The sequence below is a fragment of the Anarhichas minor genome, unplaced genomic scaffold, assembly GCF_050575085.1.
Source record: "Anarhichas minor isolate MPS153535 unplaced genomic scaffold, ASM5057508v1 ptg000023l, whole genome shotgun sequence".
NCBI classification, from domain to species: Eukaryota; Metazoa; Chordata; class Actinopteri; order Perciformes; family Anarhichadidae; genus Anarhichas; species Anarhichas minor.
Window position 1 is genome coordinate 5,003,308 of NW_027466469.1, and position 26,104 is coordinate 5,029,411.

Consider the following 26,104-nt stretch of genomic DNA (forward strand, 5'->3'; position numbering starts at 1 on the left):
TCCAACACTGAAGACTCCATACAGCACTCAACTTACTCTACCATATGCCAACAAAGGAACATTTAACGAGGCAATATGTCCCCAAAACACAACTTCCAGCGGCCGAAACCCGGGATTGAACCAGGGACATTTAGATCTTCAGTCTAACGCTCTCCCAACTGAGCTATTTCGGCACAAAAGGGGTGCCTGGAGTGGCACTCAGACAACATACAAAGCATCTGGAAAAAATTGCCGGAATTTCGGGGAAAAGCAACGATCCATGAACCATCAAGAGGCTCTTGCACTGTCACTTAGCATCGGACTAGCTTAGCTCCAGTTTACAATTCAAAACAATCCAACACTGAACTCTCCATACAGGCCTCAACCTCAGGGTGAGCACATAAGGGAAGCGAGTGAATGGCACCAGATTGCTGTGAATGAATGAAAAATGACAGACATTTCAGGAATGTTTGCTTTCTGCTTTCGTACTTTGTTGACTAGTTATATTAACTGGTGTGTTCTGAACTTCAGGGACAACACTGAAGACTCCATACAGCACTCAACTTACTCTACCATATGCCAACAAAGGAACATTTAACGAGGCAATATGTCCCCAAAACACAAATTCCAGCTGCCGAAACCCGGGATTGAACCAGGGACATTTAGATCTTCAGTCTAACGCTCTCCCAACTGAGCTATTTCGGCACAAAAGTGCTGCCTGGAGTGGCGCTCAGACAACATACAAAGCATCTGGAAAAAATTACCGGAATTTCGGGGAAAAGCAACGATCCATGAACCATCAAGAGTCTCTTGAACTGTCGCTTAGCATCGGACTAGCTTAGCTCCAGTTTACAATTCAAAACAATCCAACACTGAAGACTCCATACAGCACTCAACTTACTCTACCATATGCCAACAAAGGAACATTTAACGAGGCAATATGTCCCCAAAACACAACTTCCAGCTGCCGAAACCCGGGATTGAACCAGGGACATTTAGATCTTCAGTCTAACACTCTCCCAACTGAGCTATTTCGGCACGAAAAAGGTGCCTGGAGTGGCGCTCAGACAACATACAAAGCATCTGGAAAAAATTGCCAGAATTTCGGGAAAAAGCAACGATCCATGAACCATAACGAGGCTCTTGCACTGTGGATTAGCATCGGACTAGCTTAGCTCCAGTTTACAATTCAAAACAATCCAACACTGAAGACTCCATACAGCACTCAACTTACTCTACCATATGCCAACAAAGGAACATTTAACAAGGCAATATGTCCCCAAAAGACAACTTCCAGCTGCCGAAACCCGGGATTGAACCAGGGACATTTAGATCTTCAGTCTAACGCTCTCCCAACTGAGCTATTTCGGCACAAAAAGGGTGCCTGGAGTGGCACTCAGACAACATACAAAGCATCTGGAAAAAATTGCCGGAATTTCGGGAAAAAGCAACGATCCATGAACCATAACGAGGCTCTTGCACTGTGGATTAGCATCGGACTAGCTTAGCTCCAGTTTACAATTCAAAACAATCCAACACTGAAGACTCCATACAGCACTCAACTTACTCTACCATATGCCAACAAAGGAACATTTAACAAGGCAATATGTCCCCAAAAGACAACTTCCAGCTGCCGAAACCCGGGATTGAACCAGGGACATTTAGATCTTCAGTCTAACGCTCTCCCAACTGAGCTATTTCGGCACAAAAAGGGTGCCTGGAGTGGCACTCAGACAACATACAAAGCATCTGGAAAAAATTGCCGGAATTTCGGGGAAAAGCAACGATCCATGAACCATCAAGAGGCTCTTGCACTGTCGCTTAGCATTGGACTAGTTTAGCTCCAGTTTACAATTCAAAGCAATCTAACACTGAACTCTCCATACAGGCCTCAACCTCAGGGTGAGCACATAAGGGAAGCGAGTGAATCGCACCAGATTGCTGTGAATGAATGAAAAATGACAGACATTTCAGGAATGTTTGCTTTCTGCTTTCGTACTTTGTTGACTAGTTATATTAACTGGTGTGTTCTGAACTTCAGGGACAACACTGAAGACTCCATACAGCACTCAACTTACTCTACCATATGCCAACAAAGGAACATTTAACGAGGCAATATGTCCCCAAAACACAACTTCCAGCTGCCGAAACCCGGGATTGAACCAGGGACATTTAGATCTTCAGTCTAACGCTCTCCCAACTGAGCTATTTCGGCACAAAAGTGGTGCCTGGAGTGGCGCTCAGACAACATACAAAGCATCTGGAAAAAATTGCCGGAATTTCGGGGAAAAGCAACGATCCATGAACCATCAAGAGTCTCTTGCACTGTCGCTTAGCATCGGACTAGCTTAGCTCCAGTTTACAATTCAAAACAATCCAACACTGAAGACTCCATACAGCACTCAACTTACTCTACCATATGCCAACAAAGGAACATTTAACAAGGCAATATGTCCCCAAAAGACAACTTCCAGCTGCCGAAACCCGGGATTGAACCAGGGACATTTAGATCTTCAGTCTAACGCTCTCCCAACTGAGCTATTTCGGCACAAAAAGGGTGCCTGGAGTGGCACTCAGACAACATACAAAGCATCTGGAAAAAATTGCCGGAATTTCGGGGAAAAGCAACGATCCATAAACCATCAAGAGGCTCTTGCACTGTCGCTTAGCATCGGACTAGCTTAGCTCCAGTTTACAATTCAAAGCAATCTAACACTGAACTCTCCATACAGGCCTCAACCTCAGGGTGAGCACATAAGGGAAGCGAGTGAATCGCACCAGATTGCTGTGAATGAATGAAAAATGACAGACATTTCAGGAATGTTTGCTTTCTGCTTTCGTACTTTGTTGACTAGTTATATTAACTGGTGTGTTCTGAACTTCAGGGACAACACTGAAGACTCCATACAGCACTCAACTTACTCTACCATATGCCAACAAAGGAACATTTAACGAGGCAATATGTCCCCAAAACACAACTTCCAGCTGCCGAAACCCGGGATTGAACCAGGGACATTTAGATCTTCAGTCTAACGCTCTCCCAACTGAGCTATTTCGGCACAAAAGGGGTGCCTGGAGTGGCACTCAGACAACATACAAAGCATCTGGAAAAAATTGCCGGAATTTCGGGGAAAAGCAACGATCCATGAACCATCAAGAGGCTCTTGCACTGTCACTTAGCATCGGACTAGCTTAGCTCCAGTTTACAATTCAAAACAATCCAACACTGAACTCTCCATACAGGCCTCAACCTCAGGGTGAGCACATAAGGGAAGCGAGTGAATGGCACCAGATTGCTGTGAATGAATGAAAAATGACAGACATTTCAGGAATGTTTGCTTTCTGCTTTCGTACTTTGTTGACTAGTTATATTAACTGGTGTGTTCTGAACTTCAGGGACAACACTGAAGACTCCATACAGCACTCAACTTACTCTACCATATGCCAACAAAGGAACATTTAACGAGGCAATATGTCCCCAAAACACAAATTCCAGCTGCCGAAACCCGGGATTGAACCAGGGACATTTAGATCTTCAGTCTAACGCTCTCCCAACTGAGCTATTTCGGCACAAAAGTGCTGCCTGGAGTGGCGCTCAGACAACATACAAAGCATCTGGAAAAAATTACCGGAATTTCGGGGAAAAGCAACGATCCATGAACCATCAAGAGTCTCTTGCACTGTCGCTTAGCATCGGACTAGCTTAGCTCCAGTTTACAATTCAAAACAATCCAACACTGAAGACTCCATACAGCACTCAACTTACTCTACCATATGCCAACAAAGGAACATTTAACGAGGCAATATGTCCCCAAAACACAACTTCCAGCTGCCGAAACCCGGGATTGAACCAGGGACATTTAGATCTTCAGTCTAACGCTCTCCCAACTGAGCTATTTCGGCACGAAAAGGGTGCCTGGAGTGGCGCTCAGACAACATACAAAGCATCTGGAAAAAATTGCCGGAATTTCGGGAAAAAGCAACGATCCATGAACCATAACGAGGCTCTTGCACTGTGGATTAGCATCGGACTAGCTTAGCTCCAGTTTACAATTCAAAACAATCCAACACTGAACTCTCCATACAGGCCTCAACCTCAGGGTGAGCACATAAGGGAAGCGAGTGAATGGCACCAGATTGCTGTGAATGAATGAAAAATGACAGACATTTCAGGAATGTTTGCTTTCTGCTTTCGTACTTTGTTGACTAGTTATATTAACTGGTGTGTTCTGAACTTCAGGGACAACACTGAAGACTCCATACAGCACTCAACTTACTCTACCATATGCCAACAAAGGAACATTTAACGAGGCAATATGTCCCCAAAACACAACTTCCAGCTGCCGAAACCCGGGACTGAACCAGGGACATTTACATCTTCAGTCTAACGCTCTCCCAACTGAGCTATTTCGGCACAAAAGGGGTGCCTGGAGTGGCACTCAGACAACATACAAAGCATCTGGAAAAAATTGCCGGAATTTCGGGGAAAAGCAACGATCCATGAACCATCAAGAGGCTCTTGCACTGTCACTTAGCATCGGACTAGCTTAGCTCCAGTTTACAATTCAAAACAATCCAACACTGAACTCTCCATACAGGCCTCAACCTCAGGGTGAGCACATAAGGGAAGCGAGTGAATGGCACCAGATTGCTGTGAATGAATGAAAAATGACAGACATTTCAGGAATGTTTGCTTTCTGCTTTCGTACTTTGTTGACTAGTTATATTAACTGGTGTGTTCTGAACTTCAGGGACAACACTGAAGACTCCATACAGCACTCAACTTACTCTACCATATGCCAACAAAGGAACATTTAACGAGGCAATATGTCCCCAAAATACAACTTCCAGCTGCCGAAACCCGGGATTGAACCAGGGACATTTAGATCTTCAGTCTAACGCTCTCCCAACTGAGCTATTTCGGCACAAAAGGGGTGCCTGGAGTGGCACTCAGACAACATACAAAGCATCTGGAAAAAATTGCCGGAATTTCGGGGAAAAGCAACGATCCATGAACCATCAAGAGGCTCTTGCACTGTCACTTAGCATCGGACTAGCTTAGCTCCAGTTTACAATTCAAAACAATCCAACACTGAACTCTCCATACAGGCCTCAACCTCAGGGTGAGCACATAAGGGAAGCGAGTGAATGGCACCAGATTGCTGTGAATGAATGAAAAATGACAGACATTTCAGGAATGTTTGCTTTCTGCTTTCGTACTTTGTTGACTAGTTATATTAACTGGTGTGTTCTGAACTTCAGGGACAACACTGAAGACTCCATACAGCACTCAACTTACTCTACCATATGCCAACAAAGGAACATTTAACGAGGCAATATGTCCCCAAAACACAACTTCCAGCTGCCGAAACCCGGGATTGAACCAGGGACATTTAGATCTTCAGTCTAACGCTCTCCCAACTGAGCTATTTCGGCACAAAAGGGGTGCCTGGAGTGGCACTCAGACAACATACAAAGCATCTGGAAAAAATTGCCGGAATTTCGGGGAAAAGCAACGATCCATGAACCATCAAGAGGCTCTTGCACTGTCACTTAGCATCGGACTAGCTTAGCTCCAGTTTACAATTCAAAGCAATCTAACACTGAACTCTCCATACAGGCCTCAACCTCAGGGTGAGCACATAAGGGAAGCGAGTGAATGGCACCAGATTGCTGTGAATGAATGAAAAATGACAGACATTTCAGGAATGTTTGCTTTCTGCTTTCGTACTTTGTTGACTAGTTATATTAACTGGTGTGTTCTGAACTTCAGGGACAACACTGAAGACTCCATACAGCACTCAACTTACTCTACCATATGCCAACAAAGGAACATTTAACGAGGCAATATGTCCCCAAAACACAACTTCCAGCTGCCGAAACCCGGGATTGAACCAGGGACATTTAGATCTTCAGTCTAACGCTCTCCCAACTGAGCTATTTCGGCACAAAAGGGGTGCCTGGAGTGGCACTCAGACAACATACAAAGCATCTGGAAAAAATTGCCGGAATTTCGGGGAAAAGCAACGATCCATGAACCATCAAGAGGCTCTTGCACTGTCACTTAGCATCGGACTAGCTTAGCTCCAGTTTACAATTCAAAGCAATCTAACACTGAACTCTCCATACAGGCCTCAACCTCAGGGTGAGCACATAAGGGAAGCGAGTGAATGGCACCAGATTGCTGTGAATGAATGAAAAATGACAGACATTTCAGGAATGTTTGCTTTCTGCTTTCGTACTTTGTTGACTAGTTATATTAACTGGTGTGTTCTGAACTTCAGGGACAACACTGAAGACTCCATACAGCACTCAACTTACTCTACCATATGCCAACAAAGGAACATTTAACTAGGCAATATGTCCCCAAAACACAACTTCCAGCTGCCGAAACCCGGGATTGAACCAGGGACATTTAGATCTTCAGTCTAACGCTCTCCCAACTGAGCTATTTCGGCACAGAAGGGGTGCCTGGAGTGGCACTCAGACAACATACAAAGCATCTGGAAAAAATTGCCGGAATTTCGGGGAAAAGCAACGATCCATGAACCATCAAGAGGCTCTTGCACTGTCACTTAGCATCGGACTAGCTTAGCTCCAGTTTACAATTCAAAACAATCCAACACTGAACTCTCCATACAGGCCTCAACCTCAGGGTGAGCACATAAGGGAAGCGAGTGAATGGCACCAGATTGCTGTGAATGAATGAAAAATGACAGACATTTCAGGAATGTTTGCTTTCTGCTTTCGTACTTTGTTGACTAGTTATATTAACTGGTGTGTTCTGAACTTCAGGGACAACACTGAAGACTCCATACAGCACTCAACTTACTCTACCATATGCCAACAAAGGAACATTTAACGAGGCAATATGTCCCCAAAACACAACTTCCAGCTGCCGAAACCCGGGATTGAACCAGGGACATTTAGATCTTCAGTCTAACGCTCTCCCAACTGAGCTATTTCGGCACAAAAGGGGTGCCTGGAGTGGCACTCAGACAACATACAAAGCATCTGGAAAAAATTGCCGGAATTTCGGGGAAAAGCAACGATCCATGAACCATCAAGAGGCTCTTGCACTGTCACTTAGCATCGGACTAGCTTAGCTCCAGTTTACAATTCAAAGCAATCTAACACTGAACTCTCCATACAGGCCTCAACCTCAGGGTGAGCACATAAGGGAAGCGAGTGAATGGCACCAGATTGCTGTGAATGAATGAAAAATGACAGACATTTCAGGAATGTTTGCTTTCTGCTTTCGTACTTTGTTGACTAGTTATATTAACTGGTGTGTTCTGAACTTCAGGGACAACACTGAAGACTCCATACAGCACTCAACTTACTCTACCATATGCCAACAAAGGAACATTTAACGAGGCAATATGTCCCCAAAACACAACTTCCAGCTGCCGAAACCCGGGATTGAACCAGGGACATTTAGATCTTCAGTCTAACGCTCTCCCAACTGAGCTATTTCGGCACAAAAGGGGTGCCTGGAGTGGCACTCAGACAACATACAAAGCATCTGGAAAAAATTGCCGGAATTTCGGGGAAAAGCAACGATCCATGAACCATCAAGAGGCTCTTGCACTGTCACTTAGCATCGGACTAGCTTAGCTCCAGTTTACAATTCAAAGCAATCTAACACTGAACTCTCCATACAGGCCTCAACCTCAGGGTGAGCACATAAGGGAAGCGAGTGAATGGCACCAGATTGCTGTGAATGAATGAAAAATGACAGACATTTCAGGAATGTTTGCTTTCTGCTTTCGTACTTTGTTGACTAGTTATATTAACTGGTGTGTTCTGAACTTCAGGGACAACACTGAAGACTCCATACAGCACTCAACTTACTCTACCATATGCCAACAAAGGAACATTTAACTAGGCAATATGTCCCCAAAACACAACTTCCAGCTGCCGAAACCCGGGATTGAACCAGGGACATTTAGATCTTCAGTCTAACGCTCTCCCAACTGAGCTATTTCGGCACAGAAGGGGTGCCTGGAGTGGCACTCAGACAACATACAAAGCATCTGGAAAAAATTGCCGGAATTTCGGGGAAAAGCAACGATCCATGAACCATCAAGAGGCTCTTGCACTGTCACTTAGCATCGGACTAGCTTAGCTCCAGTTTACAATTCAAAACAATCCAACACTGAACTCTCCATACAGGCCTCAACCTCAGGGTGAGCACATAAGGGAAGCGAGTGAATGGCACCAGATTGCTGTGAATGAATGAAAAATGACAGACATTTCAGGAATGTTTGCTTTCTGCTTTCGTACTTTGTTGACTAGTTATATTAACTGGTGTGTTCTGAACTTCAGGGACAACACTGAAGACTCCATACAGCACTCAACTTACTCTACCATATGCCAACAAAGGAACATTTAACTAGGCAATATGTCCCCAAAACACAACTTCCAGCTGCCGAAACCCAGGATTGAACCAGGGACATTTAGATCTTCAGTCTAACGCTCTCCCAACTGAGCTATTTCGGCACAAAAGGGGTGCCTGGAGTGGCACTCAGACAACATACAAAGCATCTGGAAAAAATTGCCGGAATTTCGGGGAAAAGCAACGATCCATGAACCATCAAGAGGCTCTTGCACTGTCACTTAGCATCGGACTAGCTTAGCTCCAGTTTACAATTCAAAACAATCCAACACTGAACTCTCCATACAGGCCTCAACCTCAGGGTGAGCACATAAGGGAAGCGAGTGAATGGCACCAGATTGCTGTGAATGAATGAAAAATGACAGACATTTCAGGAATGTTTGCTTTCTGCTTTCGTACTTTGTTGACTAGTTATATTAACTGGTGTGTTCTGAACTTCAGGGACAACACTGAAGACTCCATACAGCACTCAACTTACTCTACCATATGCCAACAAAGGAACATTTAACGAGGCAATATGTCCCCAAAACACAACTTCCAGCTGCCGAAACCCGGGATTGAACCAGGGACATTTAGATCTTCAGTCTAACGCTCTCCCAACTGAGCTATTTCGGCACAAAAGGGGTGCCTGGAGTGGCACTCAGACAACATACAAAGCATCTGGAAAAAATTGCCGGAATTTCGGGGAAAAGCAACGATCCATGAACCATCAAGAGGCTCTTGCACTGTCGCTTAGCATCGGACTAGCTTAGCTCCAGTTTACAATTCAAAGCAATCTAACACTGAACTCTCCATACAGGCCTCAACCTCAGGGTGAGCACATAAGGGAAGCGAGTGAATGGCACCAGATTGCTGTGAATGAATGAAAAATGACAGACATTTCAGGAATGTTTGCTTTCTGCTTTCGTACTTTGTTGACTAGTTATATTAACTGGTGTGTTCTGAACTTCAGGGACAACACTGAAGACTCCATACAGCACTCAACTTACTCTACCATATGCCAACAAAGGAACATTTAACTAGGCAATATGTCCCCAAAACACAACTTCCAGCTGCCGAAACCCGGGATTGAACCAGGGACATTTAGATCTTCAGTCTAACGCTCTCCCAACTGAGCTATTTCGGCACAAAAGGGGTGCCTGGAGTGGCACTCAGACAACATACAAAGCATCTGGAAAAAATTGCCGGAATTTCGGGGAAAAGCAACGATCCATGAACCATCAAGAGGCTCTTGCACTGTCACTTAGCATCGGACTAGCTTAGCTCCAGTTTACAATTCAAAACAATCCAATACTGAACTCTCCATACAGGCCTCAACCTCAGGGTGAGCACATAAGGGAAGCGAGTGAATGGCACCAGATTGCTGTGAATGAATGAAAAATGACAGACATTTCAGGAATGTCTGCTTTCCTACTTTGTTGACTAGTTATATTAACTGGTGTGTTCTGAACTTCAGGGACAACACTGAAGACTCCATACAGCACTCAACTTACTCTACCATATGCCAACAAAGGAACATTTAACTAGGCAATATGTCCCCAAAACACAACTTCCAGCTGCCGAAACCCGGGATTGAACCAGGGACATTTAGATCTTCAGTCTAACGCTCTCCCAACTGAGCTATTTCGGCACAAAAGGGGTGCCTGGAGTGGCACTCAGACAACATACAAAGCATCTGGAAAAAATTGCCGGAATTTCGGGGAAAAGCAACGATCCATGAACCATCAAGAGGCTCTTGCACTGTCACTTAGCATCGGACTAGCTTAGCTCCAGTTTACAATTCAAAACAATCCAACACTGAACTCTCCATACAGGCCTCAACCTCAGGGTGAGCACATAAGGGAAGCGAGTGAATGGCACCAGATTGCTGTGAATGAATGAAAAATGACAGACATTTCAGGAATGTTTGCTTTCTGCTTTCCTACTTTGTTGACTAGTTATATTAACTGGTGTGTTCTGAACTTCAGGGACAACACTGAAGACTCCATACAGCACTCAACTTACTCTACCATATGCCAACAAAGGAACATTTAACTAGGCAATATGTCCCCAAAACACAACTTCCAGCTGCCGAAACCCAGGATTGAACCAGGGACATTTAGATCTTCAGTCTAACGCTCTCCCAACTGAGCTATTTCGGCACAAAAGGGGTGCCTGGAGTGGCACTCAGACAACATACAAAGCATCTGGAAAAAATTGCCGGAATTTCGGGGAAAAGCAACGATCCATGAACCATCAAGAGGCTCTTGCACTGTCACTTAGCATCGGACTAGCTTAGCTCCAGTTTACAATTCAAAACAATCCAACACTGAACTCTCCATACAGGCCTCAACCTCAGGGTGAGCACATAAGGGAAGCGAGTGAATGGCACCAGATTGCTGTGAATGAATGAAAAATGACAGACATTTCAGGAATGTTTGCTTTCTGCTTTCCTACTTTGTTGACTAGTTATATTAACTGGTGTGTTCTGAACTTCAGGGACAACACTGAAGACTCCATACAGCACTCAACTTACTCTACCATATGCCAACAAAGGAACATTTAACTAGGCAATATGTCCCCAAAACACAACTTCCAGCTGCCGAAACCCGGGATTGAACCAGGGACATTTAAATCTTCAGTCTAACGCTCTCCCAACTGAGCTATTTTGGCACAAAAAGGGTGCCTGGAGTGGCGCTCAGACAACATACAAAGCATCTGGAAAAAATTGCCGGAATTTCGGGGAAAAGCAACGATCCATGAACCATCAAGAGTCTCTTGCACTGTCGCTTAGCATCGGACTAGCTTAGCTCCAGTTTACAATTCAAAACAATCCAACACTGAAGACTCCATACAGCACTCAACTTACTCTACCATATGCCAACAAAGGAACATTTAATGAGGCAATATGTCCGCAAAACACAACTTCCAGCTGCCGAAACCCGGGATTGAACCAGGGACATTTAGATCTTCAGTCTGACGCTCTCCCAACTGAGCTATTTCTGCACAAAAAGGGTGCCTGGAGTGGCGCTCAGACAACATACAAAGCATCTGGAAAAAATTGCCGGAATTTCGTGAAAAAGCAACGATCCATGAACCATAACGAGGCTCTTGCACTGTGGATTAGCATCGGACTAGCTTAGCTCCAGTTTACAATTCAAAACAATCCAACACTGAAGACTCCATACAGCACTCAACTTACTCTACCATATGCCAACAAAGGAACATTTAATGAGGCAATATGTCCGCAAAACACAACTTCCAGCTGCCGAAACCCGGGATTGAACCAGGGACATTTAGATCTTCAGTCTGACGCTCTCCCAACTGAGCTATTTCGGCAAAAAAAGGGTGCCTGGAGTGGCGCTCAGACAACATACAAAGCATCTGGAAAAAATTGCCGGAATTTCGTGAAAAAGCAACGATCCTTGAACCATAACAAGGCTCTTGCACTGTGGATTAGCATCGGACTAGCTTAGCTCCAGTTTACAATTCAAAACAATCCAACACTGAAGACTCCATACAGCACTCAACTTACTCTACCATATGCCAACAAAGGAACATTTAATGAGACAATATGTCCCCAAAACACAAATTCCAGCTGCCGAAACCCGGGATTGAACCAGGGACATTTAGATCTTCAGTCTAACGCTCTCCCAACTGAGCTATTTCGGCACAAAAGGGGTGCCTGGAGTGGCGCTCAGACAACATACAAAGCATCTGGAAAAAATTGCCGGAATTTCGGGGAAAAGCAACGATCCATGAACCATCAAGAGGCTCTTGCACTGTCGCTTAACATCGGACTAGCTTAGCTCCAGTTTACAATTCAAAACAATCCAACACTGAAGACTCCATACAGCACTCAACTTACTCTACCATATGCCAACAAAGGAACATTTAATGAGGCAATATGTCCGCAAAACACAACTTCCAGCTGCCGAAACCCGGGATTGAACCAGGGACATTTAGATCTTCAGTCTGACGCTCTCCCAACTGAGCTATTTCGGCACAAAAAGGGTGCCTGGAGTGGCGCTCAGACAACATACAAAGCATCTGGAAAAAATTGCCGGAATTTCGTGAAAAAGCAACGATCCATGAACCATAACGAGGCTCTTGCACTGTGGATTAGCATCGGACTAGCTTAGCTCCAGTTTACAATTCAAAACAATCCAACACTGAAGACTCCATACAGCACTCAACTTACTCTACCATATGCCAACAAAGGAACATTTAATGAGACAATATGTCCCCAAAACACAAATTCCAGCTGCCGAAACCCGGGATTGAACCAGGGACATTTAGATCTTCAGTCTAACGCTCTCCCAACTGAGCTATTTCGGAACAAAAGGGGTGCCTGGAGTGGCGCTCAGACAACATACAAAGCATCTGGAAAAAATTGCCGGAATTTCGGGGAAAAGCAACGATCCATGAACCATCAAGAGTCTCTTGCACTGTCGCTTAGCATAGGACTAGCTTAGCTCCAGTTTACAATTCAAAACAATCCAACACTGAAGACTCCATACAGCACTCAACTTACTCTACCATATGCCAACAAAGGAACATTTAACGAGGCAATATGTCCCCAAAACACAACTTCCAGCTGCCGAAACCCGGGATTGAACCAGGGACATTTATATCTTCAGTCTAACGCTCTCCCAACTGAGCTATTTCGGCACAAAAGGGGTGCCTGGAGTGGCGCTCAGACAACATACAAAGCATCTGGAAAAAATTGCCGGAATTTCGGGGAAAAGCAACGATCCATGAACCATCAAGAGTCTCTTGCACTGTCGCTTAGCATAGGACTAGCTTAGCTCCAGTTTACAATTCAAAACAATCCAACACTGAAGACTCCATACAGCACTCAACTTACTCTACCATATGCCAACAAAGGAACATTTAATGAGACAATATGTCCCCAAAACACAAATTCCAGCTGCCGAAACCCGGGATTGAACCAGGGACATTTAGATCTTCAGTCTAACGCTCTCCCAACTGAGCTATTTCGGCACAAAAGGGGTGCCTGGAGTGGCGCTCAGACAACATACAAAGCATCTGGAAAAAATTGCCGGAATTTCGGGGAAAAGCAACGATCCATGAACCATCAAGAGGCTCTTGCACTGTCGCTTAACATCGGACTAGCTTAGCTCCAGTTTACAATTCAAAACAATCCAACACTGAAGACTCCATACAGCACTCAACTTACTCTACCATATGCCAACAAAGGAACATTTAATGAGGCAATATGTCCGCAAAACACAACTTCCAGCTGCCGAAACCCGGGATTGAACCAGGGACATTTAGATCTTCAGTCTGACGCTCTCCCAACTGAGCTATTTCGGCACAAAAAGGGTGCCTGGAGTGGCGCTCAGACAACATACAAAGCATCTGGAAAAAATTGCCGGAATTTCGTGAAAAAGCAACGATCCATGAACCATAACGAGGCTCTTGCACTGTGGATTAGCATCGGACTAGCTTAGCTCCAGTTTACAATTCAAAACAATCCAACACTGAAGACTCCATACAGCACTCAACTTACTCTACCATATGCCAACAAAGGAACATTTAATGAGACAATATGTCCCCAAAACACAACTTCCAGCTGCCGAAACCCGGGATTGAACCAGGGACATTTAGATCTTCAGTCTAACGCTCTCCCAACTGAGCTATTTCGGCACAAAAGGGGTGCCTGGAGTGGCGCTCAGACAACATACAAAGCATCTGGAAAAAATTGCCGGAATTTCGGGGAAAAGCAACGATCCATGAACCATCAAGAGTCTCTTGCACTGTCGCTTAGCATAGGACTAGCTTAGCTCCAGTTTACAATTCAAAACAATCCAACACTGAAGACTCCATACAGCACTCAACTTACTCTACCATATGCCAACAAAGGAACATTTAATGAGACAATATGTCCCCAAAACACAAATTCCAGCTGCCGAAACCCGGGATTGAACCAGGGACATTTAGATCTTCAGTCTAACGCTCTCCCAACTGAGCTATTTCGGCACAAAAGGGGTGCCTGGAGTGGCGCTCAGACAACATACAAAGCATCTGGGAAAAATTGCCGGAATTTCGGGGAAAAGCAACGATCCATGAACCATCAAGAGGCTCTTGCACTGTCGCTTAGCATAGGACTAGCTTAGCTCCAGTTTACAATTCAAAACAATCCAACACTGAAGACTCCATACAGCACTCAACTTACTCTACCATATGCCAACAAAGGAACATTTAATGAGACAATATGTCCCCAAAACACAAATTCCAGCTGCCGAAACCCGGGATTGAACCAGGGACATTTAGATCTTCAGTCTAACGCTCTCCCAACTGAGCTATTTCGGCACAAAAGGGGTGCCTGGAGTGGCGCTCAGACAACATACAAAGCATCTGGGAAAAATTGCCGGAATTTCGGGGAAAAGCAACGATCCATGAACCATCAAGAGGCTCTTGCACTGTCGCTTAACATCGGACTAGCTTAGCTCCAGTTTACAATTCAAAACAATCCAACACTGAAGACTCCATACAGCACTCAACTTACTCTACCATATGCCAACAAAGGAACATTTAATGAGGCAATATGTCCGCAAAACACAACTTCCAGCTGCCGAAACCCGGGATTGAACCAGGGACATTTAGATCTTCAGTCTGACGCTCTCCCAACTGAGCTATTTCGGCACAAAAAGGGTGCCTGGAGTGGCGCTCAGACAACATACAAAGCATCTGGAAAAAATTGACGGAATTTCGTGAAAAAGCAACGATCCATGAACCATAACGAGGCTCTTGCACTGTGGATTAGCATCGGACTAGCTTAGCTCCAGTTTACAATTCAAAACAATCCAACACTGAAGACTCCATACAGCACTCAACTTACTCTACCATATGCCAACAAAGGAACATTTAATGAGACAATATGTCCCCAAAACACAACTTCCAGCTGCCGAAACCCGGGATTGAACCAGGGACATTTAGATCTTCAGTCTAACGCTCTCCCAACTGAGCTATTTCGGCACAAAAGGGGTGCCTGGAGTGGCGCTCAGACAACATACAAAGCATCTGGAAAAAATTGCCGGAATTTCGGGGAAAAGCAACGATCCATGAACCATCAAGAGTCTCTTGCACTGTCGCTTAGCATAGGACTAGCTTAGCTCCAGTTTACAATTCAAAACAATCCAACACTGAAGACTCCATACAGCACTCAACTTACTCTACCATATGCCAACAAAGGAACATTTAATGAGACAATATGTCCCCAAAACACAAATTCCAGCTGCCGAAACCCGGGATTGAACCAGGGACATTTAGATCTTCAGTCTAACGCTCTCCCAACTGAGCTATTTCGGCACAAAAGGGGTGCCTGGAGTGGCGCTCAGACAACATACAAAGCATCTGGAAAAAATTGCCGGAATTTCGGGGAAAAGCAACGATCCATGAACCATCAAGAGGCTCTTGCACTGTCGCTTAACATCGGACTAGCTTAGCTCCAGTTTACAATTCAAAACAATCCAACACTGAAGACTCCATACAGCACTCAACTTACTCTACCATATGCCAACAAAGGAACATTTAATGAGACAATATGTCCCCAAAACACAAATTCCAGCTGCCGAAACCCGGGATTGAACCAGGGACATTTAGATCTTCAGTCTAACGCTCTCCCAACTGAGCTATTTCGGCACAAAAGGGGTGCCTGGAGTGGCGCTCAGACAACATACAAAGCATCTGGAAAAAATTGCCGGAATTTCGGGGAAAAGCAACGATCCATGAACCATCAAGAGGCTCTTGCACTGTCGCTTAACATCGGACTAGCTTAGCTCCAGTTTACAATTCAAAACAATCCAACACTGAAGACTCCATACAGCACTCAACTTACTCTACCATATGCCAACAAAGGAACATTTAATGAGGCAATATGTCCGCAAAACACAACTTCCAGCTGCCGAAACCCGGGATTGAACCAGGGACATTTAGATCTTCAGTCTGACGCTCTCCCAACTGAGCTATTTCGGCACAAAAAGGGTGCCTGGAGTGGCGCTCAGACAACATACAAAGCATCTGGAAAAAATTGCCGGAATTTCGTGAAAAAGCAACGATCCATGAACCATAACGAGGCTCTTGCACTGTGGATTAGCATCGGACTAGCTTAGCTCCAGTTTACAATTCAAAACAATCCAACACTGAAGACTCCATACAGCACTCAACTTACTCTACCATATGCCAACAAAGGAACATTTAACGAGGCAATATGTCCCCAAAACACAACTTCCAGCTGCCGAAACCCGGGATTGAACCAGGGACATTTATATCTTCAGTCTAACGCTCTCCCAACTGAGCTATTTCGGCACAAAAGGGGTGCCTGGAGTGGCGCTCAGACAACATACAAAGCATCTGGAAAAAATTGCCGGAATTTCGGGGAAAAGCAACGATCCATGAACCATCAAGAGTCTCTTGCACTGTCGCTTAGCATAGGACTAGCTTAGCTCCAGTTTACAATTCAAAACAATCCAACACTGAAGACTCCATACAGCACTCAACTTACTCTACCATATGCCAACAAAGGAACATTTAATGAGACAATATGTCCCCAAAACACAAATTCCAGCTGCCGAAACCCGGGATTGAACCAGGGACATTTAGATCTTCAGTCTAACGCTCTCCCAACTGAGCTATTTCGGCACAAAAGGGGTGCCTGGAGTGGCGCTCAGACAACATACAAAGCATCTGGAAAAAATTGCCGGAATTTCGGGGAAAAGCAACGATCCATGAACCATCAAGAGGCTCTTGCACTGTCGCTTAACATCGGACTAGCTTAGCTCCAGTTTACAATTCAAAACAATCCAACACTGAAGACTCCATACAGCACTCAACTTACTCTACCATATGCCAACAAAGGAACATTTAATGAGGCAATATGTCCGCAAAACACAACTTCCAGCTGCCGAAACCCGGGATTGAACCAGGGACATTTAGATCTTCAGTCTGACGCTCTCCCAACTGAGCTATTTCGGCACAAAAAGGGTGCCTGGAGTGGCGCTCAGACAACATACAAAGCATCTGGAAAAAATTGCCGGAATTTCGTGAAAAAGCAACGATCCATGAACCATAACGAGGCTCTTGCACTGTGGATTAGCATCGGACTAGCTTAGCTCCAGTTTACAATTCAAAACAATCCAACACTGAAGACTCCATACAGCACTCAACTTACTCTACCATATGCCAACAAAGGAACATTTAATGAGACAATATGTCCCCAAAACACAACTTCCAGCTGCCGAAACCCGGGATTGAACCAGGGACATTTAGATCTTCAGTCTAACGCTCTCCCAACTGAGCTATTTCGGCACAAAAGGGGTGCCTGGAGTGGCGCTCAGACAACATACAAAGCATCTGGAAAAAATTGCCGGAATTTCGGGGAAAAGCAACGATCCATGAACCATCAAGAGTCTCTTGCACTGTCGCTTAGCATAGGACTAGCTTAGCTCCAGTTTACAATTCAAAACAATCCAACACTGAAGACTCCATACAGCACTCAACTTACTCTACCATATGCCAACAAAGGAACATTTAATGAGACAATATGTCCCCAAAACACAAATTCCAGCTGCCGAAACCCGGGATTGAACCAGGGACATTTAGATCTTCAGTCTAACGCTCTCCCAACTGAGCTATTTCGGCACAAAAGGGGTGCCTGGAGTGGCGCTCAGACAACATACAAAGCATCTGGAAAAAATTGCCGGAATTTCGGGGAAAAGCAACGATCCATGAACCATCAAGAGGCTCTTGCACTGTCGCTTAACATCGGACTAGCTTAGCTCCAGTTTACAATTCAAAACAATCCAACACTGAAGACTCCATACAGCACTCAACTTACTCTACCATATGCCAACAAAGGAACATTTAATGAGGCAATATGTCCGCAAAACACAACTTCCAGCTGCCGAAACCCGGGATTGAACCAGGGACATTTAGATCTTCAGTCTGACGCTCTCCCAACTGAGCTATTTCGGCACAAAAAGGGTGCCTGGAGTGGCGCTCAGACAACATACAAAGCATCTGGAAAAAATTGCCGGAATTTCGTGAAAAAGCAACGATCCATGAACCATAACGAGGCTCTTGCACTGTGGATTAGCATCGGACTAGCTTAGCTCCAGTTTACAATTCAAAACAATCCAACACTGAAGACTCCATACAGCACTCAACTTACTCTACCATATGCCAACAAAGGAACATTTAATGAGACAATATGTCCCCAAAACACAACTTCCAGCTGCCGAAACCCGGGATTGAACCAGGGACATTTAGATCTTCAGTCTAACGCTCTCCCAACTGAGCTATTTCGGCACAAAAGGGGTGCCTGGAGTGGCGCTCAGACAACATACAAAGCATCTGGAAAAAATTGCCGGAATTTCGGGGAAAAGCAACGATCCATGAACCATCAAGAGTCTCTTGCACTGTCGCTTAGCATAGGACTAGCTTAGCTCCAGTTTACAATTCAAAACAATCCAACACTGAAGACTCCATACAGCACTCAACTTACTCTACCATATGCCAACAAAGGAACATTTAATGAGACAATATGTCCCCAAAACACAAATTCCAGCTGCCGAAACCCGGGATTGAACCAGGGACATTTAGATCTTCAGTCTAACGCTCTCCCAACTGAGCTATTTCGGCACAAAAGGGGTGCCTGGAGTGGCGCTCAGACAACATACAAAGCATCTGGAAAAAATTGCCGGAATTTCGGGGAAAAGCAACGATCCATGAACCATCAAGAGGCTCTTGCACTGTCGCTTAACATCGGACTAGCTTAGCTCCAGTTTACAATTCAAAACAATCCAACACTGAAGACTCCATACAGCACTCAACTTACTCTACCATATGCCAACAAAGGAACATTTAATGAGACAATATGTCCCCAAAACACAAATTCCAGCTGCCGAAACCCGGGATTGAACCAGGGACATTTAGATCTTCAGTCTAACGCTCTCCCAACTGAGCTATTTCGGCACAAAAGGGGTGCCTGGAGTGGCGCTCAGACAACATACAAAGCATCTGGAAAAAATTGCCGGAATTTCGGGGAAAAGCAACGATCCATGAACCATCAAGAGGCTCTTGCACTGTCGCTTAACATCGGACTAGCTTAGCTCCAGTTTACAATTCAAAACAATCCAACACTGAAGACTCCATACAGCACTCAACTTACTCTACCATATGCCAACAAAGGAACATTTAATGAGGCAATATGTCCGCAAAACACAACTTCCAGCTGCCGAAACCCGGGATTGAACCAGGGACATTTAGATCTTCAGTCTGACGCTCTCCCAACTGAGCTATTTCGGCACAAAAAGGGTGCCTGGAGTGGCGCTCAGACAACATACAAAGCATCTGGAAAAAATTGCCGGAATTTCGTGAAAAAGCAACGATCCATGAACCATAACGAGGCTCTTGCACTGTGGATTAGCATCGGACTAGCTTAGCTCCAGTTTACAATTCAAAACAATCCAACACTGAAGACTCCATACAGCACTAAACTTACTCTACCATATGCCAACAAAGGAACATTTAATGAGACAATATGTCCCCAAAACACAACTTCCAGCTGCCGAAACCCGGGATTGAACCAGGGACATTTAGATCTTCAGTCTAACGCTCTCCCAACTGAGCTATTTCGGCACAAAAGGGGTGCCTGGAGTGGCGCTCAGACAACATACAAAGCATCTGGAAAAAATTGCCGGAATTTCGGGGAAAAGCAACGATCCATGAACCATCAAGAGTCTCTTGCACTGTCGCTTAGCATAGGACTAGCTTAGCTCCAGTTTACAATTCAAAACAATCCAACACTGAAGACTCCATACAGCACTCAACTTACTCTACCATATGCCAACAAAGGAACATTTAATGAGACAATATGTCCCCAAAACACAAATTCCAGCTGCCGAAACCCGGGATTGAACCAGGGACATTTAGATCTTCAGTCTAACGCTCTCCCAACTGAGCTATTTCGGCACAAAAGGGGTGCCTGGAGTGGCGCTCAGACAACATACAAAGCATCTGGAAAAAATTGCCGGAATTTCGGGGAAAAGCAACGATCCATGAACCATCAAGAGGCTCTTGCACTGTCGCTTAACATCGGACTAGCTTAGCTCCAGTTTACAATTCAAAACAATCCAACACTGAAGACTCCATACAGCACTCAACTTACTCTACCATATGCCAACAAAGGAACATTTAATGAGGCAATATGTCCGCAAAACACAACTTCCAGCTGCCGAAACCCGGGATTGAACCAGGGACATTTAGATCTTCAGTCTGACGCTCTCCCAACTGAGCTATTTCGGCACAAAAAGGGTGCCTGGAGTGGCGCTCAGACAACATACAAAGCATCTGGAAAAAATTGCCGGAATTTCGTGAAAAAGCAACGATCCATGAACCATAACGAGGCTCTTGCACTGTGGATTAGCATCGGACTAGCTTAGCTCCAGTTTACAATTCAAAACAATCCAACACTGAAGACTCCATACAGCACTCAACTTACTCTACCATATGCCAACAAAGGAACATTTAATGAGACAATATGTCCCCAAAACACAACTTCCAGCTGCCGAAACCCGGGATTGAACCAGGGACATTTAGATCTTCAGTCTAACGCTCTCCCAACTGAGCTATTTCGGCACAAAAGGGGTGCCTGGAGTGGCGCTCAGACAACATACAAAGCATCTGGAAAAAATTGCCGGAATTTCGGGGAAAAGCAACGATCCATGAACCATCAAGAGTCTCTTGCACTGTCGCTTAGCATAGGACTAGCTTAGCTCCAGTTTACAATTCAAAACAATCCAACACTGAAGACTCCATACAGCACTCAACTTACTCTACCATATGCCAACAAAGGAACATTTAATGAGACAATATGTCCCCAAAACACAAATTCCAGCTGCCGAAACCCGGGATTGAACCAGGGACATTTAGATCTTCAGTCTAACGCTCTCCCAACTGAGCTATTTCGGCACAAAAGGGGTGCCTGGAGTGGCGCTCAGACAACATACAAAGCATCTGGAAAAAATTGCCGGAATTTCGGGGAAAAGCAACGATCCATGAACCATCAAGAGGCTCTTGCACTGTCGCTTAACATCGGACTAGCTTAGCTCCAGTTTACAATTCAAAACAATCCAACACTGAAGACTCCATACAGCACTCAACTTACTCTACCATATGCCAACAAAGGAACATTTAATGAGGCAATATGTCCGCAAAACACAACTTCCAGCTGCCGAAACCCGGGATTGAACCAGGGACATTTAGATCTTCAGTCTGACGCTCTCCCAACTGAGCTATTTCGGCACAAAAAGGGTGCCTGGAGTGGCGCTCAGACAACATACAAAGCATCTGGAAAAAATTGCCGGAATTTCGTGAAAAAGCAACGATCCATGAACCATAACGAGGCTCTTGCACTGTGGATTAGCATCGGACTAGCTTAGCTCCAGTTTACAATTCAAAACAATCCAACACTGAAGACTCCATACAGCACTCAACTTACTCTACCATATGCCAACAAAGGAACATTTAATGAGACAATATGTCCCCAAAACACAAATTCCAGCTGCCGAAACCCGGGATTGAACCAGGGACATTTAGATCTTCAGTCTAACGCTCTCCCAACTGAGCTATTTCGGCACAAAAGGGGTGCCTGGAGTGGCGCTCAGACAACATACAAAGCATCTGGAAAAAATTGCCGGAATTTCGGGGAAAAGCAACGATCCATGAACCATCAAGAGGCTCTTGCACTGTCGCTTAACATCGGACTAGCTTAGCTCCAGTTTACAATTCAAAACAATCCAACACTGAAGACTCCATACAGCACTCAACTTACTCTACCATATGCCAACAAAGGAACATTTAATGAGGCAATATGTCCGCAAAACACAACTTCCAGCTGCCGAAACCCGGGATTGAACCAGGGACATTTAGATCTTCAGTCTGACGCTCTCCCAACTGAGCTATTTCGGCACAAAAAGGGTGCCTGGAGTGGCGCTCAGACAACATACAAAGCATCTGGAAAAAATTGCCGGAATTTCGTGAAAAAGCAACGATCCATGAACCATAACGAGGCTCTTGCACTGTGGATTAGCATCGGACTAGCTTAGCTCCAGTTTACAATTCAAAACAATCCAACACTGAAGACTCCATACAGCACTCAACTTACTCTACCATATGCCAACAAAGGAACATTTAATGAGACAATATGTCCCCAAAACACAACTTCCAGCTGCCGAAACCCGGGATTGAACCAGGGACATTTAGATCTTCAGTCTAACGCTCTCCCAACTGAGCTATTTCGGCACAAAAGGGGTGCCTGGAGTGGCGCTCAGACAACATACAAAGCATCTGGAAAAAATTGCCGGAATTTCGGGGAAAAGCAACGATCCATGAACCATCAAGAGTCTCTTGCACTGTCGCTTAGCATAGGACTAGCTTAGCTCCAGTTTACAATTCAAAACAATCCAACACTGAAGACTCCATACAGCACTCAACTTACTCTACCATATGCCAACAAAGGAACATTTAATGAGACAATATGTCCCCAAAACACAAATTCCAGCTGCCGAAACCCGGGATTGAACCAGGGACATTTAGATCTTCAGTCTAACGCTCTCCCAACTGAGCTATTTCGGCACAAAAGGGGTGCCTGGAGTGGCGCTCAGACAACATACAAAGCATCTGGAAAAAATTGCCGGAATTTCGGGGAAAAGCAACGATCCATGAACCATCAAGAGGCTCTTGCACTGTCGCTTAACATCGGACTAGCTTAGCTCCAGTTTACAATTCAAAACAATCCAACACTGAAGACTCCATACAGCACTCAACTTACTCTACCATATGCCAACAAAGGAACATTTAATGAGGCAATATGTCCGCAAAACACAACTTCCAGCTGCCGAAACCCGGGATTGAACCAGGGACATTTAGATCTTCAGTCTGACGCTCTCCCAACTGAGCTATTTCGGCACAAAAAGGGTGCCTGGAGTGGCGCTCAGACAACATACAAAGCATCTGGAAAAAATTGCCGGAATTTCGTGAAAAAGCAACGATCCATGAACCATAACGAGGCTCTTGCACTGTGGATTAGCATCGGACTAGCTTAGCTCCAGTTTACAATTCAAAACAATCCAACACTGAAGACTCCATACAGCACTCAACTTACTCTACCATATGCCAACAAAGGAACATTTAATGAGACAATATGTCCCCAAAACACAAATTCCAGCTGCCGAAACCCGGGATTGAACCAGGGACATTTAGATCTTCAGTCTAACGCTCTCCCAACTGAGCTATTTCGGCACAAAAGGGGTGCCTGGAGTGGCGCTCAGACAACATACAAAGCATCTGGAAAAAATTGCCGGAATTTCGGGGAAAAGCAACGATCCATGAACCATCAAGAGGCTCTTGCACTGTCGCTTAACATCGGACTAGCTTAGCTCCAGTTTACAATTCAAAACAATCCAACAATGAAGACTCCATACAGCACTCAACTTACTCTACCATATGCCAACAAAGGAACATTTAATGAGGCAATATGTCCGCAAAACACAACTTCCAGCTGCCGAAACCCGGGATTGAACCAGGGACATTTAGATCTTCAGTCTGACGCTCTCCCAACTGAGCTATTTCGGCACAAAAAGGGTGCCTGGAGTGGCGCTCAGACAACATACAAAGCATCTGGAAAAAATTGCCGGAATTTCGTGAAAAAGCAACGATCCATGAACCATAACGAGGCTCTTGCACTGTGGATTAGCATCGGACTAGCTTAGCTCCAGTTTACAATTCAAAACAATCCAACACTGAAGACTCCATACAGCACTCAACTTACTCTACCATATGCCAACAAAGGAACATTTAATGAGACAATATGTCCCCAAAACACAAATTCCAGCTGCCGAAACCCGGGATTGAACCAGGGACATTTAGATCTTCAGTCTAACGCTCTCCCAACTGAGCTATTTCGGAACAAAAGGGGTGCCTGGAGTGGCGCTCAGACAACATACAAAGCATCTGGAAAAAATTGCCGGAATTTCGGGGAAAAGCAACGATCCATGAACCATCAAGAGTCTCTTGCACTGTCGCTTAGCATAGGACTAGCTTAGCTCCAGTTTACAATTCAAAACAATCCAACACTGAAGACTCCATACAGCACTCAACTTACTCTACCATATGCCAACAAAGGAACATTTAACGAGGCAATATGTCCCCAAAACACAACTTCCAGCTGCCGAAACCCGGGATTGAACCAGGGACATTTAGATCTTCAGTCTAACGCTCTCCCAACTGAGCTATTTCGGCACAAAAAAGGTGCCTGGAGTGGCGCTCAGACAACATACAAAGCATCTGGAAAAAATTGACGGAATTTCGGGAAAAAGCAACGATCCATGAACCATCAAGAGGCTCTTGCACTGTCGCTTAGCATCGGACTAGCTTAGCTACAGTTTACAATTCAAAGCAATCTAACACTGAACTCTCCATACAGGCCTCAACCTCAGGGTGAGCACATAAGGGAAGCGAGTGAATCGCACCAGATTGCTGTGAATGAATGAAAATTGACAGACATTTCAGGAATGTTTGATTTCTGCTTTCCTACTTTGTTGACTAGTTATATTAACTGGTGTGTTCTGAACTTCAGGGACAACACTGAAGACTCCATACAGCACTCAACTTACTCTACCATATGCCAACAAAGGAACATTTAACAAGGCAATATGTCCCCAAAACACAACTTCCAGCTGCCGAAACCCGGGATTGAACCAGGGACATTTAGATCTTCAGTCTAACGCTCTCCCAACTGAGCTATTTCGGAACAAAAGGGGTGCCTGGAGTGGCGCTCAGACAACATACAAAGCATCTGGAAAAAATTGCCGGAATTTCGGGGAAAAGCAACGATCCATGAACCATCAAGAGTCTCTTGCACTGTCGCTTAGCATAGGACTAGCTTAGCTCCAGTTTACAATTCAAAACAATCCAACACTGAAGACTCCATACAGCACTCAACTTACTCTACCATATGCCAACAAAGGAACATTTAACGAGGCAATATGTCCCCAAAACACAACTTCCAGCTGCCGAAACCCGGGATTGAACCAGGGACATTTAGATCTTCAGTCTAACGCTCTCCCAACTGAGCTATTTCGGCACAAAAAAGGTGCCTGGAGTGGCGCTCAGACAACATACAAAGCATCAGGAAAAAATTGCCGGAATTCGGGAAAAAAGCAACGATCCATGAACCATCAAGAGGCTCTTGCACTGTCACTTAGCATCGGACTAGCTTAGCTCCAGCTTACAATTCAAAACAATCCAACACTGAAGACTCCATACAGCACTCAACTTACTCTACCATATGCCAACAAAGGAACATTTAATGAGGCAATATGTCCCCAAAACACAACTTCCAGCTGCCGAAACCCGGGATTGAACCAGGGACATTTAGATCTTCAGTCTAACGCTCTCCCAACTGAGCTATTTCGGCACAAAAGGACTGCCTGGAGTGGCGCTCAGACAACATACAAAGCATCTGGAAAAAATTGACGGAATTTCGGGAAAAAGCAACGATCCATGAACCATCAAGAGGCTCTTGCACTGTCGCTTAGCATCGGACTAGCTTAGCTACAGTTTACAATTCAAAGCAATCTAACACTGAACTCTCCATACAGGCCTCAACCTCAGGGTGAGCACATAAGGGAAGCGAGTGAATCGCACCAGATTGCTGTGAAT

The 26,104-nt window shown here is 44.8% G+C and overlaps 1 protein-coding gene and 43 non-coding genes across 44 annotated transcripts in view; all 44 read right to left on the reverse strand.

The window, feature by feature from the left end:
* The window catches only part of slc60a1a (solute carrier family 60 member 1a), a 156,340-nt gene that overhangs the window by 44,851 nt on the left and 85,385 nt on the right, over positions 1–26,104 (reverse strand). The window lies entirely within an intron of this gene.
* On the reverse strand, positions 612–684 carry trnaf-gaa (transfer RNA phenylalanine (anticodon GAA)). Its single transcript has one exon. It is a non-coding gene; the product is annotated as a tRNA-Phe (tRNA).
* trnaf-gaa (transfer RNA phenylalanine (anticodon GAA)) lies at positions 1,278–1,350 on the reverse strand. Its single transcript has one exon. It is a non-coding gene; the product is annotated as a tRNA-Phe (tRNA).
* On the reverse strand, positions 1,611–1,683 carry trnaf-gaa (transfer RNA phenylalanine (anticodon GAA)). The gene has a single exon. It is a non-coding gene; the product is annotated as a tRNA-Phe (tRNA).
* trnaf-gaa (transfer RNA phenylalanine (anticodon GAA)) lies at positions 2,122–2,194 on the reverse strand. The gene has a single exon. It is a non-coding gene; the product is annotated as a tRNA-Phe (tRNA).
* trnaf-gaa (transfer RNA phenylalanine (anticodon GAA)) lies at positions 2,455–2,527 on the reverse strand. The gene has a single exon. It is a non-coding gene; the product is annotated as a tRNA-Phe (tRNA).
* trnaf-gaa (transfer RNA phenylalanine (anticodon GAA)) lies at positions 2,966–3,038 on the reverse strand. The gene has a single exon. It is a non-coding gene; the product is annotated as a tRNA-Phe (tRNA).
* Positions 3,477–3,549, reverse strand: trnaf-gaa (transfer RNA phenylalanine (anticodon GAA)). The gene has a single exon. It is a non-coding gene; the product is annotated as a tRNA-Phe (tRNA).
* On the reverse strand, positions 3,810–3,882 carry trnaf-gaa (transfer RNA phenylalanine (anticodon GAA)). Its single transcript has one exon. It is a non-coding gene; the product is annotated as a tRNA-Phe (tRNA).
* Positions 4,832–4,904, reverse strand: trnaf-gaa (transfer RNA phenylalanine (anticodon GAA)). Its single transcript has one exon. It is a non-coding gene; the product is annotated as a tRNA-Phe (tRNA).
* Positions 5,343–5,415, reverse strand: trnaf-gaa (transfer RNA phenylalanine (anticodon GAA)). The gene has a single exon. It is a non-coding gene; the product is annotated as a tRNA-Phe (tRNA).
* On the reverse strand, positions 5,854–5,926 carry trnaf-gaa (transfer RNA phenylalanine (anticodon GAA)). The gene has a single exon. It is a non-coding gene; the product is annotated as a tRNA-Phe (tRNA).
* trnaf-gaa (transfer RNA phenylalanine (anticodon GAA)) lies at positions 6,365–6,437 on the reverse strand. The gene has a single exon. It is a non-coding gene; the product is annotated as a tRNA-Phe (tRNA).
* On the reverse strand, positions 6,876–6,948 carry trnaf-gaa (transfer RNA phenylalanine (anticodon GAA)). The gene has a single exon. It is a non-coding gene; the product is annotated as a tRNA-Phe (tRNA).
* Positions 7,387–7,459, reverse strand: trnaf-gaa (transfer RNA phenylalanine (anticodon GAA)). The gene has a single exon. It is a non-coding gene; the product is annotated as a tRNA-Phe (tRNA).
* Positions 7,898–7,970, reverse strand: trnaf-gaa (transfer RNA phenylalanine (anticodon GAA)). The gene has a single exon. It is a non-coding gene; the product is annotated as a tRNA-Phe (tRNA).
* On the reverse strand, positions 8,920–8,992 carry trnaf-gaa (transfer RNA phenylalanine (anticodon GAA)). The gene has a single exon. It is a non-coding gene; the product is annotated as a tRNA-Phe (tRNA).
* On the reverse strand, positions 9,431–9,503 carry trnaf-gaa (transfer RNA phenylalanine (anticodon GAA)). Its single transcript has one exon. It is a non-coding gene; the product is annotated as a tRNA-Phe (tRNA).
* trnaf-gaa (transfer RNA phenylalanine (anticodon GAA)) lies at positions 9,935–10,007 on the reverse strand. Its single transcript has one exon. It is a non-coding gene; the product is annotated as a tRNA-Phe (tRNA).
* On the reverse strand, positions 11,956–12,028 carry trnaf-gaa (transfer RNA phenylalanine (anticodon GAA)). The gene has a single exon. It is a non-coding gene; the product is annotated as a tRNA-Phe (tRNA).
* trnaf-gaa (transfer RNA phenylalanine (anticodon GAA)) lies at positions 13,288–13,360 on the reverse strand. The gene has a single exon. It is a non-coding gene; the product is annotated as a tRNA-Phe (tRNA).
* trnaf-gaa (transfer RNA phenylalanine (anticodon GAA)) lies at positions 13,954–14,026 on the reverse strand. The gene has a single exon. It is a non-coding gene; the product is annotated as a tRNA-Phe (tRNA).
* On the reverse strand, positions 14,287–14,359 carry trnaf-gaa (transfer RNA phenylalanine (anticodon GAA)). The gene has a single exon. It is a non-coding gene; the product is annotated as a tRNA-Phe (tRNA).
* trnaf-gaa (transfer RNA phenylalanine (anticodon GAA)) lies at positions 14,620–14,692 on the reverse strand. The gene has a single exon. It is a non-coding gene; the product is annotated as a tRNA-Phe (tRNA).
* Positions 15,286–15,358, reverse strand: trnaf-gaa (transfer RNA phenylalanine (anticodon GAA)). The gene has a single exon. It is a non-coding gene; the product is annotated as a tRNA-Phe (tRNA).
* Positions 15,619–15,691, reverse strand: trnaf-gaa (transfer RNA phenylalanine (anticodon GAA)). Its single transcript has one exon. It is a non-coding gene; the product is annotated as a tRNA-Phe (tRNA).
* trnaf-gaa (transfer RNA phenylalanine (anticodon GAA)) lies at positions 15,952–16,024 on the reverse strand. Its single transcript has one exon. It is a non-coding gene; the product is annotated as a tRNA-Phe (tRNA).
* trnaf-gaa (transfer RNA phenylalanine (anticodon GAA)) lies at positions 16,951–17,023 on the reverse strand. Its single transcript has one exon. It is a non-coding gene; the product is annotated as a tRNA-Phe (tRNA).
* trnaf-gaa (transfer RNA phenylalanine (anticodon GAA)) lies at positions 17,617–17,689 on the reverse strand. Its single transcript has one exon. It is a non-coding gene; the product is annotated as a tRNA-Phe (tRNA).
* trnaf-gaa (transfer RNA phenylalanine (anticodon GAA)) lies at positions 17,950–18,022 on the reverse strand. The gene has a single exon. It is a non-coding gene; the product is annotated as a tRNA-Phe (tRNA).
* Positions 18,616–18,688, reverse strand: trnaf-gaa (transfer RNA phenylalanine (anticodon GAA)). Its single transcript has one exon. It is a non-coding gene; the product is annotated as a tRNA-Phe (tRNA).
* trnaf-gaa (transfer RNA phenylalanine (anticodon GAA)) lies at positions 18,949–19,021 on the reverse strand. The gene has a single exon. It is a non-coding gene; the product is annotated as a tRNA-Phe (tRNA).
* On the reverse strand, positions 19,282–19,354 carry trnaf-gaa (transfer RNA phenylalanine (anticodon GAA)). Its single transcript has one exon. It is a non-coding gene; the product is annotated as a tRNA-Phe (tRNA).
* Positions 19,948–20,020, reverse strand: trnaf-gaa (transfer RNA phenylalanine (anticodon GAA)). The gene has a single exon. It is a non-coding gene; the product is annotated as a tRNA-Phe (tRNA).
* On the reverse strand, positions 20,281–20,353 carry trnaf-gaa (transfer RNA phenylalanine (anticodon GAA)). Its single transcript has one exon. It is a non-coding gene; the product is annotated as a tRNA-Phe (tRNA).
* On the reverse strand, positions 20,947–21,019 carry trnaf-gaa (transfer RNA phenylalanine (anticodon GAA)). Its single transcript has one exon. It is a non-coding gene; the product is annotated as a tRNA-Phe (tRNA).
* trnaf-gaa (transfer RNA phenylalanine (anticodon GAA)) lies at positions 21,280–21,352 on the reverse strand. Its single transcript has one exon. It is a non-coding gene; the product is annotated as a tRNA-Phe (tRNA).
* On the reverse strand, positions 21,946–22,018 carry trnaf-gaa (transfer RNA phenylalanine (anticodon GAA)). Its single transcript has one exon. It is a non-coding gene; the product is annotated as a tRNA-Phe (tRNA).
* trnaf-gaa (transfer RNA phenylalanine (anticodon GAA)) lies at positions 22,612–22,684 on the reverse strand. The gene has a single exon. It is a non-coding gene; the product is annotated as a tRNA-Phe (tRNA).
* On the reverse strand, positions 22,945–23,017 carry trnaf-gaa (transfer RNA phenylalanine (anticodon GAA)). Its single transcript has one exon. It is a non-coding gene; the product is annotated as a tRNA-Phe (tRNA).
* Positions 23,611–23,683, reverse strand: trnaf-gaa (transfer RNA phenylalanine (anticodon GAA)). The gene has a single exon. It is a non-coding gene; the product is annotated as a tRNA-Phe (tRNA).
* On the reverse strand, positions 24,610–24,682 carry trnaf-gaa (transfer RNA phenylalanine (anticodon GAA)). Its single transcript has one exon. It is a non-coding gene; the product is annotated as a tRNA-Phe (tRNA).
* On the reverse strand, positions 25,454–25,526 carry trnaf-gaa (transfer RNA phenylalanine (anticodon GAA)). Its single transcript has one exon. It is a non-coding gene; the product is annotated as a tRNA-Phe (tRNA).
* Positions 25,787–25,859, reverse strand: trnaf-gaa (transfer RNA phenylalanine (anticodon GAA)). The gene has a single exon. It is a non-coding gene; the product is annotated as a tRNA-Phe (tRNA).